At 46.0% G+C, this 15,948-nt stretch overlaps 1 protein-coding gene across 1 annotated transcript in view; it reads right to left on the bottom strand.

Moving 5' to 3' along the window:
* Positions 1 to 15,948, bottom strand: part of MARK1 (microtubule affinity regulating kinase 1) — a 208,098-nt gene that overhangs the window by 79,880 nt on the left and 112,270 nt on the right. The window lies entirely within an intron of this gene.

Below are 15,948 nucleotides of genomic sequence, written 5' to 3'. Positions count from 1 at the left end.
AAGTGAAATAATTAAGGGAATCTCTTCCCAGAAATAGTGTCCCCATAGGAAGATTTTCCCTATATTTTCTGGGGACCACCCAAAATGTAGGATTTTATTTTACTTTCAATGATAAGGGACAGGACAAATAAAGAGGGTGAATCTCCATAACAAACAGCAATAAGAACTGACAAATGTTCTAATCTCTCTCCACTCTATCCAAAACGAAAAAAAAAAAAAAAATGCATATAATTATATACTTTAAAGTGGTTGTAAAGGCAGGAGGTTTTTTTCTTAAAGTGGAGTTACACCCAGAAGTATGGAGATTTTTAACATGTAGCAAGGACACCACAACAGTAGTGACAGCGAACAAAAAGATATTTTATTAATAAAAAACAATATTGGAAAGCCAATGCGTTTCAGGGGATTCATACAATCCCCCCAGGGCCCAAGTATATATTTTGACATGCTGCATAGTCTGGAGGAGAAGCAGTAACGCACTGATCTTCCCAGTGAATGGCTGGGGGGGGGTTGATAGGAGGAGGCCAACATCGCGTCTCCCTGGACAGGTAAGTGTCCTTATTAAAAGTCAGAAGCTGCAGTGTTTGTAGCCGCTAACTTTAAATAAAAAAATTTTTTTGCAACTGGAACCCCACTTTAACATTTTTACAGAATCTTGCATAGCCTTTGTTAGAACTACCTTGGGACCCCATCACAAATATAAAGACGTTATATATCATTTATATGCATATAGCAATACAGTCAATTTTCCATAATTTCATCTGTTTATTGAAGATAGGAGCTATTTAGATACCAGGAATGAAATGTAAGGCAATAATTACAGATGATGAAGAATTTACAAACACGTCAAAAATATTTCAGCGCAAGCAGCTAAAAATACCCCAAAAAAAAACAGCTTCAAAGAAAAACCGGCTCAGTGTTTACATATTTTCTATAAAAAAAAAAAAAAAAAAAAAAAAAAAAAGAGAACGCCTGCCACCAACACCGAGGGAAAACTCCTAGACCTAGTTCTACGACTCAAATGGGAGAGAAAAGAGAAATTGTACCCCACAAAGGAAGAGTGAAGTTATATTGCGTGTGAATGCCTGCTGATTGAACTATAAAAGAGATTCACTGTAATGATGAGGTCATCACTCTGCTCTCCTCCTCTAAGCAGGCTCCCAGTGTTAGGCTGGCCATAGATGGATCATGTTCAAACCCAAAAGCTTCCTCCATCCACACAAACAATCTGGATGGAGAAAATCCTCCCCGCTGTGTTACTGTATTCTGACAGCATGGAGTTCTCAGCTGTCAGAATACACAGATCGGTGCTGCAGCTGCTAACATGCAGTTAAAGTCAATTAATAGACTGACTTCTGTCGAGTGGAAATGGCCATACGTGGAAGAAATTCGCCCTCTGCCTATTAAACTGGCCAACGTTAGATCAGTCTATGGCCAGCTTTAGTCCAACAGCAATGCAGTAGAACAAAGCTGGATCACACTACTGCCTCTCCCAATCCAAACCCTGCTGATTACAGCTGCACAATTAATCGTTAAAGTGATTGTAAGGGTTTTTTTTTTTTTAAATAACATACATATCATACTTACCTCCACTGTGCAGCTCGTTTCGCACAGAGTATCCCCAAACCTGCTCTTCTGGGGTCCTCCGACGGTTCTCACCACTCCTCCCCACATCAGATAACCCACCTAGGAGAAGCGATCTCCCAGGGGATTACCTTCCGGCCCGCTCCCAAGTCCAGCATTTGACGTCCATGGAGGCCGAATGCAGGACTCTGCCCCGCCCCCCTGGCTCCCGCATCATTGGATTTGATTGACAGCAGCGAGAGCCAATGGCTGCAGCTATAAATCTATCCAATCAAGAGCCGAGAACCCCGGGCAGAGAGAGGGGGGGGGGGGGCAGTCACTGCCAGGTGTTTTTTCACCTTAATGCATAGGATGCATTAACCACTTCCCGATCGGCGCACGACGATGTACGTCGGCAGAATGGCACGGGCAGGCAAACTGGCGTACAGGTACATCCATTTGTATTTGCCGCCCTGCCATCGCGTGCGTGCCGGTCGGGACCACCGTAAGTCCGGTCGCGGGTCCCGCGGACTCGATCGCCGCGGGGATACCCGCGATCGTCTCACGGGGAGGCTAAACGGGGAGATGCCATTGTAAACAGCATCTCCCCGTTCTGCCTAGCAACAAGTGACACCACAGTTAGTAACATGCTGATAGGACACACTTAACCCCTCCACTGCCACCCCCTGGTTAACCCCTTCACTGCCAGTGTCATTTACACAGGAATCAGTGCATTTGTATAGCACCGATTGCTGTATAAATGACAATGGTCCCTATTTTGTAAACGCTATAAATTTTGCGAAAACCAATCAATCGCTTATTGCGATTTTTTTTTACCAAAAATATGTAGAAGAATAAGTATCGGCCTAAACTGAGGAAAAAAAATGTTTTTTTTATATATTTTTGGGGGATATTTATTACAGCAAAAAAAATTGTTTTGTTTTTTCAAAATTGTCGCTCTATTTTTGTTTATAGCGCAAAAAAATAAAAACCGCAGGGGTGATCAAATACCACCAAAAGAAAGCTCTATTTGTGGGAAAAAAAGGACGTCAATTTTGTTTGGGAGCCACGTCGTATGACCACGCAATTGTCAGTTAAAGCGACGCAGTGCCGAATCGCAAAAAGTGGTCTGGTCTTAAGCCAGCAAAACAGTCCGGTCTTAAAGTGGTTAAGGTGAAAAAACACAAGAGTTTACAAACCCACTCTCTGCCCATTAGTGATGCCAATTTGTGCCCATCAGTGAGGCTAATCTGTGCTGCCTTTTAGTGCCGCCTATAAGTGCGCATCGCAGTCCTATTGCACCTGGTATGAATGGGCTCCTAAACCCAAACACTAAAATCTCCTTTAAGCTTTCAGACAGCACCCATTGAAATGAATGTGTTTTGATGTGCCATGCGATTGTCAGCGAGTCGCATGAGAAGCCGCAGCAGTGTGAACCAGGAATCAAAAACAGCTCACAATCTGCAGCTTTTATTCAAATGGAACTTCACTCTCACAATCAACATCGATAATTTTTAATCCTCATGCTGATAGCATTAGTAAATCGATAGGGCAGTATATCAAATTCACAGTTTTAATTATTTTTTTTTTGCATTTCTTTAGTTACTTCCTGGTTTCCTGCCTAGGCAAATGATGTCATATATCCCACAAGTCTTTAGAAAGGCAGGAGAGGAGGAGGAGTTTTCTTACTTAACCACACTCTCCTGCATGCATTCTTGAGCTAAGGGCAGATGGATTCCAGTAAGTAAATGTTACATCAGGGGTGTCCAACACAATTTCATTGCGTGCTGCATCAGTATTATGGTTGCCCTCAAAGGGCCTGGTTGTATATGCAAGACTAGATGTCCAGACCACTGCTCCTTACATCAGATGTCAACCCCCCCCCACCATCAGAAGTAAAAAGCCCCCCACTCTTCCTTACACCACAGTGCACCCCCCTTACTTTGTGCTGCTGCTGGAAAGAAGCTGGGAAGCAATGCAGAGTCTTGAGGAGGATCAGAGAAGGGCTGGAGTCAGCTGGCGGAGCTTGCTGAACGCTGAGAACAGGGAAGGCAGAGACCAGTGGGTGCTGCGGCTACACGGAGAAGCGCAGGATCTGGTGGAGGAGTTTTGCCCCCCTCTCTCCTGCTGACTGGCGAGACAAGGTGGGGGCTGAGACGAGAGGGTGCCGTAGCTGCAGAGGGCCACATGAAATGACCCGGATGGCCGGATTCGGCCCAGGGGCCTTGTGTTTGACACATGTGCTACATGTATCATTTGCCCTTACTCAAGATGGCCACGGCCAGAAATGCTAGGGTGTGTTTTTCAAAGTGATTTCTCAACAAAATAAAGCATGAAGACGTGGATGGATGGGTGAATTAGCTTTAAATTATAAAAATGAATTAGATTGTGTTTTTGATTTCTGGTGCTCAGATACAGTGAATATCTGCCCTAAAACAGTACACAGTGATCCTGCCACATAGGAGATTGTTCAGGCACTTCCTGTTATAAAAGGATAATGATCTCCCAACTATGCTTCTGCATTGTCACCTGTCCCATGGACCACTAATGAAAGCTACAGGCAGCTATGTGGGCATACATTGTGCAGGCATGGCCCACTGTTGTCACTATCACAAAGGATATTCAGAGCAATGATGTGGAGCAGACAGGAAGTGGCTGAAAGAGGCTGCAGGAGATCAGCAGCAATTCTATACCCCAAAAAAAAAGGAATTGTTTTATTAATATCTTTATAAAGTTTAGGTATATTTCCCCTAAAGCCTGCTTGATGTCTTTGGTATAGTTTTTCCAAGCACAAGAAAGGGAAAATGGAAAGCGGAAACATCACGGACCCCTTTCTAGTATTTCCAGACTATCCCATCCATCTTCTTCTCTGCACTCCAGCAATGAGTTAGTGAGTGTGATGTGATGTGTTGTATGTATATGACTGTTCCAGCGGCTCGCACAGTCCAGGATTGGCGACAGCCGGTAAACTGATTGCCTTGCGGCTCATTTATCAGCCTGGGAAGAACTCCGCAGAAAGGACCTGCCACCGCCAACTGGAGGAGACTGTTCATACGGAACCGCATGTTATTACTCTTACATCTCAGGTAATAACCCGACTACTAATGAGAGTGGAAGAAAGAACACACATAAAAGTCAGCTACATACTGGAGCCGGCTCTGTACAGCTCAATACTAACCAAGTCACAAAGCTGCCAAGACTTTACAGCAAACCAGACATTACAGAATAAACACTTACTGTTTTCTTACTTTTTATAACTTACTGTTTTGTTACTTTTTTCAGAGGGAAAAGAAGCCAATCCATAGTTCTGCAGTGTTCATGTACAAATAAGCAACATGCTGGTAGAAGGAAAGTGCGGAGTGACAGAGAGAGGAGCTCCTCATTCTGCTCCTTCTCCTACATTGTCCAATCGCAGGCTGGGGGAGGGACAAGACCTGCAAAGTGGTAATTAAATGCAGCAAAAAAAAAAAGTCAGGTCTCCTGAGTGGCCGAGCTGTGCTGCATTTTTTTCACACAGGCTCCCCGCAGTACTGGTCACCAGTAATGTCTACATTCTTCTCTAGCTGTTTTTTCCCACATTACTGACTCACAAAGCCTGGTCCTGCTCGGTGTCTCAGCATCCATGTCGGTAGAGGCAGGGCTTTGCTTGCTCACATCAGAGCCTCCAGCAAGGAGAACCATGAGCAACACAGAAGAGACATCTCCAAATCTCCCTCCAGATATCCTGAGAGTGCAGTCAGAGGCAGCAGTGCCTTGGATCTCACACTGAAGATATCCAGTTATAAAGACTGGAGCCTAGGCACACTTCCATACCAGGAAGAGAACTAATATTTTCTGAGGAATTCCACCCAAAAAAGGTACATTTCTCAAGGTACTGCTTAAGGCTAGGTTCACACCATAGCGATGCGGGAACGCCGCAAATCCGCTGCGTTTTCCCGCATCGCATGCCTCCCGCCGGCAGTTCACACTGCCCTATGCGGACTGCTGGGAGTGTCAATGAAATCTTAATGACACCCCCAGATCCGTCCGCATATCGCAGTGCGATCTGCACACTCGCACAGGAATCGGATCGCATGGTGTGAACACCCATGCAATCCGATTCTGCTGCGGACCAAAAAAAGGGTCCCGTGCGAGTTTGCGGCGGGAGCGATGCGAATTCAGCCATACTATCTGTATGGCTGAACTCACATCGCACAGACAGATCGGATGTGATTTGCACTGCAGTGCGGTGCGAATCACATCCGGATCTCTCACCCGCAGCGGTGTGAACCGGACCTAAAGCAGAAGTATAACCTGAGCTTGTTTGGCTGAACTTCTCCTCTGGATCACAGGAGTACAGTTCATTTGCACTCCTTTTGACCCATTTTCAGCAGAGAACGGGCTGAATTCCCCTCTCTGCTGACGTAACTGATGTCAGTCCAAGCTCCATGTCATCCCGACAATAAAGTCTGGATCCGCCAGGTGCCAGGACTAACACCCTTCTAAAGCCTCTCAGCCACCCCCTCCCGAGCTGGCCACCCCCTCCACAGCCCAGCGCTGCAATGAGCAAGGAGGGAGAAAAGCAAAGAGCTGTGACTGGCAGTCTACAGCTCTCTGCCCACGGAGCTCTGAAAACCGAGCGAACGGTGGTGTTCGATCACTCGGTTCTCAGTGCAGAGGCGCCGGGGGACAGATCCTGCATCCACCTAGGTAAGTATAAAAAAGCAAAAAAATATATATAAAAATCCTTTACTTCTATTTTAATCCAGCCATGGGTGTTTTTAATCTCAGTCAGTTCAGCAGGGACTGGCAAAGATTCAAACCATATACGGGCAAGCTGACTGTACCCAAGTCAATCCATGAACCGACAGGGTAAAAAGAAGAACAAGGTGCACCAGACTAAGTGCAGTATGTAGTAAACGATTTATTCAAAACAAGAAGCCAAATGGCTACTCACACAATATCGGTGAGAAATAGGCATATGGTAATGGTGTCGGTGGGGTCACTGCGGGGTCCGGAGCTGTATCCAGAGCGGCGTCCCAGCGGGCTGCAGCAGATAGATCGGCAAGCATGCTGGATACCAGCATCAGATCAGTACTGATTACTAGGGTTGTCCCAATACCAATACTGAGTGTTATATGTGAAAGAAAGGTGCCTTAGAGATGTATTTTTATTGTGTACTCAGCTGTTTTGCTGCAGTTCTGTTTTCCCCCTCTTTTTACAATATCAGTGGAATTCATCTTCCAAGAATAATGGTTACTTTACTGGTAAAGAAGCAATCTCTCAAACACTGATTGGAAAGAAAATGAGTATATTAGGCTGTACGTTGCCCCCTGACACCCTTGGCCACAATGTGCCATACAGGCAGGGAGACACAGCTACTATTTAAAGTTGTACTGATAAAGGGTAAAAGGGAGGCTGACATCTCATTGTATGTTATCTGGCAGGGTCCCTGCTGTCTAATTACTACATCTTCAGCTCTGACCCAGTAAAAAATGTGCGCTGTGTCATGTTCTGGGAGGGAGCCGCAATACACAAGGCACTGCTGTTCACAGGAGACAAATATATAGACCAGATAATGCATCCTGCCTCCTGAGACAGCACTGACGCCTTAAATGGGAAAGAAATATGCCAATGCCTCCTTGCTTTTTTTTTTTTTTTAAAGGGGCAGGCTGTGGTCATCTGATTTTTCTTTATTTAACACTACACTTAAAGTCCAACTCTGGACAAAACAAAAGTGGGGCTGTGCCTGCACTGCATGAGTTAACCGCTTTTTTTTGTCCAGGGGTTACCAAAAAGGTCCAGTAAAACTCCAGTGAAAAACAGCACCCCCCCCCCTCCCCCATGATCCAGCAGTGGACTGTTCCTGACGTATTCATGTCCAGAGCAGGTCTATGTGTTTGATGAGCTCAGGAACAGTCCACTGCACAAGACCAGGGGGTGATGGGTTCAGGAGGGCTTTGTTTGTTTGTTTTTTAAACAAATAAGTTATACTTACCTGCTCTGTGTAATGGTTTTGCACAGAGCAGCCCACATCCTCCTCTAAGGTCCCTCGTTGGCCCTCCTGGCCCCTCCCTCCTGTTTAGGGCCCCACACAGCTAGCACCTTGCTATGGGGGCACCTGAGCCAAACCGCTGCTCTGTGTCACACAGAGCCGCAGCCTGGCCCCGCCCCTCTCTCTCCCCTCATTGGCTCGTGACTTTGATTGACAGCATCGGGAGTCTATGGCGCATCGCTGCTGTCTCAGCCAAGGAGGGAGAGTCTGCCGGCCTCAGGAAAGTATTAGGAAAGCTGCTGCACACTGAAGGATTTTTATCTTAATGCATAGAATGCATTAAAGTGGAAGTAATCCTATTGATCTTAGGCTACTTTCATACTGGCGCGTTGGGGTGTCGGCGGTAACCGTAGTTTTTGCACCCCTTTTCTGCGCTTTTAACCCCCGCTAATGGCTGAAAAGGGGTTAAAATGTGTCCGCAAAGCACTGCTGCATCACTTCAGGGGCCTCAAAGATGCGGCTTGCAGGACTTTTTTTTGGTGTCCTGCCAGCGCACCGCTCCAGTGCAGGCGCTATTTTTAGCACTATAGCGCCTGTAAAGCACCTCAGTGCCGAATAGTTTCAAAAAACAATTACATTCCCGGAATTGCAGGAATGCGGACTGTCACATTGGCTGGGCTTTTAACTAAACTGTCAAACCATCCAGTGGGCTGGTGTCATAACCGATCACATTTGCAAGATCATGGCATCTTCCTCGGCTGAAAACGATAGGAGGGTTTACTTCCACTTTCCAGCCCGACAGCGTAGGGGCGACGGTGGTAAAGCACTGCAAAAATTAGCGGTGCTTTACCGTTGCTTCAGAGGCGCTTTTCAACCGATAGCGGGGGGCTTTTAACCCCCGCTAGTGGTCCGAATAAAGGATTAAAAGTATGCGCCCAGTGTCGTGCACTACCCATTGATTTCAATGGGCAGGGGCGCTTTAGGAGCGGTGTACACACTGCTCCTAAAGTGCCTGAAGGAAGCTGCTTGCAGGACTTTTTTTGAGGTTCTGCCAGCGCAGCTCCCCAGTGTGAAAGCACTTGGGCTTTCACACTGGGATTGCAGATGAGGCATTTTTCCGGCGCTATTTTTATTGCTAAAGCCCTTTAAAAAACGGCTCCAACGTGAAATGGGTCTTAAAATAAAAAATCTTCTGCCTTTACAACCATTTTCAGTCTTGAACAGTTGCACAGGCTCCACTCCTGTACAGAAATGGTTTACTCCGATTTCACTGCACACCGTGAGCTTCTCACACTGTGCATTACAAGACTCTGCAAATCAGATACGGTGCATGCATAAAGTATAAAGTATACACAGCGCTTCACTTTTTCCACATTTTATGTTACAGCCTTATTCCAAAATTGATTCAATCCATTATTTTTCTCAAAATTCTACAAACAATAACCCATAATGACAGCATTAAGACCGCCTTTCACACCACACCGCCGATAGCGTGGGCAGTAAAATGCAGCTTCTTTTAGCGGTGTTTTAACGCCGAATTTGCGGCGCATTTCGGCTGCTAGCGGGGCGCTTTTACCCCCACTAGCAGCCGAGAAAGGGTTAATACCACCGGCAATATGCCGCAATAGCAGCGTTTTGCCGGCGGTATTACAGCGCTGCCCCATTGATTTCAATGGGGAGCAGCGGTGGAGGAGCGGTAAACTCCTAAGAAGCTGCTGGCAGGACTTTTCCCTGGCGTCCTGCCAGCGCACCGCTGTAGTGTGAAAGCCCTCGGGCCTACAGACAATGGTACAGCCTCTTTAGGGCGGATTGCAGGCGCTATTTCTAATGCTATAGCGCCTGCAAAACGCCCTGGTGTGAAAGGGGTGTAAAGAAGTTTGTTTGAAATCTTTGCAAATTTATATATAAAAAAAAAAAAAACACAACACACATATACATAAGCATTCACAGCCTTTGCCATGACACAAGTGAGCTCAGGTGCATCCCGTTTCCACTAACCATCCTTGAGATGTTTCTACAGCTTGATTGGAGTCCACCTGTGGTAAATTCAGTTCATCGGACACGATTTGGAAAGGCACACACCTGTCTATATAAAGGTCCCACAATTAGCAGTGCATGTCAGAGCACAAACCAGGCCATGAAGTCCAAGGAATTGTCTGTAAACCTCTGAGACAGGATTGTATCGAGGCACAGATCTGGGGAAGGGTACAAAAAAAACTTCTGCAGCATCGAAGGTCCCAATGAGCACAGAGACCTCCATCATCCGTAAGGGCCGGTTCACACTTGTGCGATGCGAGAACCCTGCAAATCAACTGCGGGTTCCCGCATCCATGGCAGTTCACAATGCCATATGCAAACTGCTGGGGAGTGTCATTATATGTTAACGACACCCCCATTTCAGCTCGCATATCGCACTGTGAACTGACAGATTAGACATGAATCGGATCGCATATGTGTGAACACACATGCGATCCGATTCTGGTCCGACCTGAAAAAAGGGTCCTGTGCGTGTTTGCACCGAATGCGGTGCGATATCAGCCATACTATCCCTATGGCTGACATCGCACCCGCACAGACATTGCATGTAATGTGAACAGCAGTGCGCTGCGCATTACATGCGATGTCTGGCATCGCAATAGTGTGAACCGGGGAGGGTGGGGGGTAAATGAAGAAGTTTGGAACCACCGGAACTCTTCCCAGAGTGGGCCGCATGGGCAAAGTGACTGGGGAAGAAAGGCCTTATTCAGGTGGGTGACCGAGAACCCGATGGTCACTCTGACAGAGGTCCAGCATTTCTCTGTGGAGAGAAGAAAACCTTCCAGAAGAACAACCATCCTTGCAGCACTCCAACAATCAGGCCTGTATGGTAGAGTGGCCAGATGGAAGCCACTTCTCAGTAAAAGGCACATGACATGGAGTTCGCCAAAAGATACCTAAAGGACTCTCAGACCATGAGAAACAAAATTCTCTGGTCTGATGAAACAAAGATCGAACTCTTTGGTCTAAATGGCAAGCGTCTTGTCTGGAGGACACCAGGCACCACTCATCACCTGACCAATAATATCCCTACAGTAAAGCATGGTGGTGGCAGCATCATGCAGTGGGGATGTTTTTCAGTAGCAGTAACTGGGAGAGTAGTCAGGATTGAGGTAAAAGATGAATGCAGCAATGTACAGAGACATCCTTGATGAAAACCTGCTCCAGAGTGCTCTGGACCTCAGTCTGGGGTGAAGGCTCATCTTGCAACAGGATAACAATCCTAAGCACACAGACAAGATAACAAAGGAGGCTATGGGACAAATCTTTGAAAGTTCTTGAGTGACCCAGCCAGAGCCCAGACTTGAACCCGATTAAATATCTCTGGAGAGATCTGAAAATGGATCTGCAGCAATGCTCCAATCAGATGGAGCTTGAGAGGTCCTGCAAAAAAGAATGAGAGAAACTGCCAAAAAATAGGTGTGCCAAGCTTGAAGCATCATACTCAAAAAGACTTGGAGGTTGTAATTGGTGCCAAAGTTTTAAGAAAAGGCTGTGAATACTTATGTACATGGGATTTTTTATTTATTTATTTTTTTAAATAAATTTGCAAAGATCTCAAACTTCTTTCACGTTGTCATTATGGGGTATTGTTTGTATAATTTTGAGGAAAATCATGAATTTTATCAAATTTGGAATAAGGCTCTTTCCAACATGGAGTCTCAGCACCCTATGTGGGCATTACCTACGATGCTGTTTTTTTTTTAGGAAACTTTGTGCAGCCTCTGTCACCATCTGTGATCTGCTTGCATTGCATAGACCAAACACAAGGGCCTAGTGATGACATCACTGTGTCTAAAATAAAGTATGCTATGAAAACAGGTTTTATTTAAAAATCTCATTAGCATGTCGAAGAAGGAAAGACAGCCGAGCGAAGGAAGGCAAAATATAAGCAGATTAAACTTGAGCTTTAAATTTATAAAGGGTTTACAAAGCATTGTTTCATGGCAGCACACCAGAACGCACATGTGCAATGTAGTGACTACAACACAAGCCCATTGCAGTGCAGTAAGCAGATGCTTTGGGTTGTCACCCTTCTCAAAAACACACGCTGGTGTGAACGGGACCTAGGTCTTATTCCTTTGCCGTGAACAAATTTGTTTCAAATGTTTCGATTTATCCATTCATCCAAGACGCCAAGTAATTCATTTGCAACATTCTTCCCACGTCTATGAAGCTCCTTATAGGAACTGCTGTTTCTCCTTCTGTTCTATAAAAAGCCATCACACCAACTAGCATACAAGTTTAGAAAACGACACACGCCATCCTGCAGTGCTTAACGGGTGCTCTGTGTCACCAAACGGCACTGAGCCAACGGCACAAAACCCACCGGCACCATGGGAAATGACTGACTAGCTGTATACGTATTCATTACTGACATTAGGCCCGCCGTAGTGATATTTAACTCAGCGGTACTGCAAAGAGTCATCAAATTCCGCTGCTATTTACAACAACAACTAGCAGCAAAAATCATCACAGCAGAAATATGTAACTGGATTAACTTTCACCCACGGGTATGGGGCCGCCAGGTTATTTTTTCCGGTCTGGGCTCCTATAGGGAGATTTGCTTTCAAGCGGACCTGCTACTATCTTTCTTGAAAATGTTTTTAATTTACCTTTAAGCTGGCCAGAAAATGATCGAAATTCGACCGGGTTCAGAGGGGACCCCTCAGATTTTGATCATTGTGTGACCGTCCCCGCTTGACTGACGTTGATCAATTTGTTGAAGGGAAGCGGTGGAAGATTTTTCTTGATCAGTGACTACAGCCACTAATCAATGTACTCTGATAGAGGGCCCCTATCAGAACACAATGGCCACTTTAAGCAAGCTGCTAGCAGGCTTCCAACAAGCTTCAAGAAGCACTGAAAATGGTTTCAAAGAGAAAAAAAAAAAAGAAAGTGGTTTCAAACGCTCCCCCTTTTTTTATTTTATTTATACCTTAAAGCGATATTAAAGCCGAGTTCCATCCAAAAGTGGAACTTCCGCTCGTTTGTCTCCTCTCCCCTTGCCGTGCCACAATTGGCACCTTTCGGGGGGAAGGAGGGACAGGTATCCTGTTACCACTTCTGGGAGTCCGGGCCACGGCCCATGACATCACCACGGGGCTCCCTCCTCCCCCTTCCCGGGCCAGTAGGGGAGAGGAGCGGGGCCTCACACATGCGCAGTAGGCTTCCCAGTGCGAAGCCGGAAGGCTGCACAGCTGGGTCCCCTTACCAACAATGGTGACGGCGGCAGCACCCGACAGCTGATGGAAACATGTTATACTTACCTGCTCTATTCAGCGGTTTAGCACAGAGCAGCCCGGGTCCACCTCTCCTTTGGTCTCATGCCGCTACTCATTGCCCCTCCCTCCTGCTGGATGCCCCCATAGCAAGCAGCTTGCTTTGAGGGAACCCAAGCAGGCGTGCTCCCGACCCGCAGGAGTCTGTGTGTCCATTCACATGTGGCCCTCGCCCCCTCCATCTCCTGATTGGCCAACTGGCTGTAATTGACAGCAGTGGGAGCCAATGGCTCAGGCTGCTACCAAAAGCCAAGCAAGAGTGCAAGTCCCTGGAGAGGCAAGGCTCTGCTGGACATTACTGGATCAAGATAGGGCACAGGTAAGTATTGGGGGGGGGGGGGGGGGGCTGCTGCACACAGTTTTTTTTTTAACCTTCATGCATAGAACACATGAAGGTTAAAAACTGTGTGCCTTTACAACCACCTTAAAGTGGATCTTCACTGTATCTGAGCACCATAAGCCAAACACACAAAGTCATTTTTAATTGTCAAAGCCAACCCTCCCATCCATCCATGTCTCCATGCTTTATTTTGTGGAGTAATCACTTTGAAAAACATATTCTAGGATTTCTGGCTATGGCCATCGTGAGCAAGGGCAAATTATTCACATAACAGTTACTTCCTGGAATCCATCTGCCCTTAGCTCAAGCATGCATGCAGGCGAGTGTGCTTAGCTGAGAAAACGCCTCCTTCTCTCGTGAAGATTCCTGGGATGTAGGGCAAAATTTGGCTAGGCAAGAAACCAGGAAGTAACTGACAAAATGTAAAAAAAAATAAAAGTGTAAAACAAGTAAATAATACGATACACTTTCCTATCTATTTCCTAATGCTTGAGGATTAAAAATAATCAAGGTTGACTGGGAGAGTGAAGATCCACTTTAATGCTTTCTATGCATTAGGATAAAAAACCTTCTGGGTCCCCAAGGGACCTCCCTAATACCTGAGCCCCGTCTCGACCCAGCGGTGTGAATTAGAGCAGCAGGTCCCCTGGGTCTCTCTCCCCTCATTGGCTCACACAGCAGCGGGAGGGCATTGGCTCTTGTTGCTGGCAATCACAACCAGTGAGCCAATGACGACAGGGGTTATGCTGCGCTCTGCGTGAGAGTAGACACACAGAGCGCAGCTTGGGATCAAGCCTGCTTGAGTCCTCTCATAGCAAGAGGCTGGCTATTGGGGGAACTTGGCAGGGGGGAGGAGCCAGGAGCGCTGGTGGAGGACACAAAAGGAAGAGGATCCTGGCTTCTTTGTGAAAAACCATTGCACCGAACAGGTAAGTATAACACTTTTGTTTTTTTCCCTGTGAAAGTTTGCAGTCATTTTTATGTCATATTTTCAGTTGGATGTGTATTATATGTGACGTTACTCATCACAGAGACCAGTATTGTGGTAATATTGAAGCTTATCGAGATTTCCATTAGAGGGCTCCACCATTATTGTGTTATTGATTAGTAAGTTAGCGCTTCACTTTTTTGTTTTTTCCTCATGCCGACATTTACTTGTGCCACATGCTGATGTAAAGCAGCATGTCCCGACTCTTTCTTTCTGTGTTGTGGCTAGAGATGTGCTTATACACCATACAAACACTGACTGCTGTTAGAAAGATCTCAAAGCTACAGGATGAGGAGGATTTTTATTTATTTTTTAATAATACTGAATTACAGCAGAGTACAGTGTGTATAATATATAATTATGGGCATGTGTCTGCAGTCTGTAACCTACCTATCCTGCCATGTGCTACTGAGTAGAATGGCTAGCTGGCTGCAATTTATGTTGAAGTGGGTTTGTTCACATTTAACATGTAAAGGCCTAGTGCACCCTCCTACATTCATTGCAATTACCAAAGCATGATGGGAAATGTAGTTTGATTATAGTGTAGAGCAGGAATATGCAATTAGCGGACCTCCAACTGTTACAGAACTACAAGTCCCATGAGGCATAGCAGGACTCCGACAGCCACAAGCATGACATCCAGAGGCAGAGGCATGATGGGACTTGTAGTTTTGCAACAGCTGGAGGTCCGCTAATTGCATATCCCTGGTGTAGAGAGAGGAGAGGATATGATGTAATCACTGTTGTAACAGCTCATCCTTGGCAGAATAGATGCTGCATTTTTTTTGAATTACAGAGGGGACTTCCTGAAAAAATGTAATTAAATTAGACTTTTCTCTTCAATGGGAAGGAATTTCACCAATGTAATAATTGTTTAGTGTTTTGTGTAGGGGGTGTATTAATGGGGGATTTTTTGCCGATCCTGGAGTTCTGCTTTAAAGTGGTTGTAAACCCTTACAAACCACTTTGACCTACATGTAAGCCTAGATTAAGTCTTACCTGTAGGTCCAAGAAATATCTCCTAAACCTACACGGTTTAGGAGATATTTCCAAAAAGACAGGCACCTCTGTCTACGGCGCATGCGCCGTAGACAGCGGAGCGCAGGCGCACTGAGCTAGCGCTGCTAACGGCGATATGCCATTAGTGGCGGCTCCCGTGCGCATGTACAGGAGTGACGTCATCACTACTCCGGCGCTGTGAGTGGCCGGAGCAGCGATATCCGGAAGAAGATGGATGCTCCGTGCTACAGGGGACAGCGGTGATGTCGCTGGCTCCTGTGTCAGACATAATGGGCTACTATGCGATGTAGCCCATTATGCTTTACCTTTGCAGGGAGACAAAGAGGAAGTAAACCTATCAGGGTTTACTTCCTCTTTAAAGCGGTTGTATAGTCTTTTTTTATAAGTTTAACCTATAGGCAAGCCTATAATAAGGCTTACCTGTAGGAAAAAAATAAATAAATCGGTCCTATGATTTAGGAGATATTCCCCTCCCAATGCGCTGCTGACTGCAGCGGCGCATGCGCACAGGGGATTCTCGGCTGAAAATCCGGAAGACGCCACTCCCAGCTATGGAGCCGTGACACCCAGAAGACAGGGGTATCCCTTGGCATGGATTGGGCGAGATGTCGGGGCCTCGTTCTAAGGTAAGTATTTCATAATGAGCTAGTATACGGTGCATACTAGCTCATTATGACTTTTCCCTTGCAGGTTAGGAAAAAAAACATCAGTGGGTTTACTCCTGCTTTAAGTTTCTTGGTGAAGC

Source organism: Lithobates pipiens, unplaced genomic scaffold (genome assembly GCF_037356315.1).
Source record: "Lithobates pipiens isolate NorthernLeopardFrog02 unplaced genomic scaffold, aLitPip1_a1.2 Scaffold_18, whole genome shotgun sequence".
Taxonomy (NCBI): Eukaryota; Metazoa; Chordata; class Amphibia; order Anura; family Ranidae; genus Lithobates; species Lithobates pipiens.
This window is presented reverse-complemented; position numbering and strand designations above follow the sequence as displayed.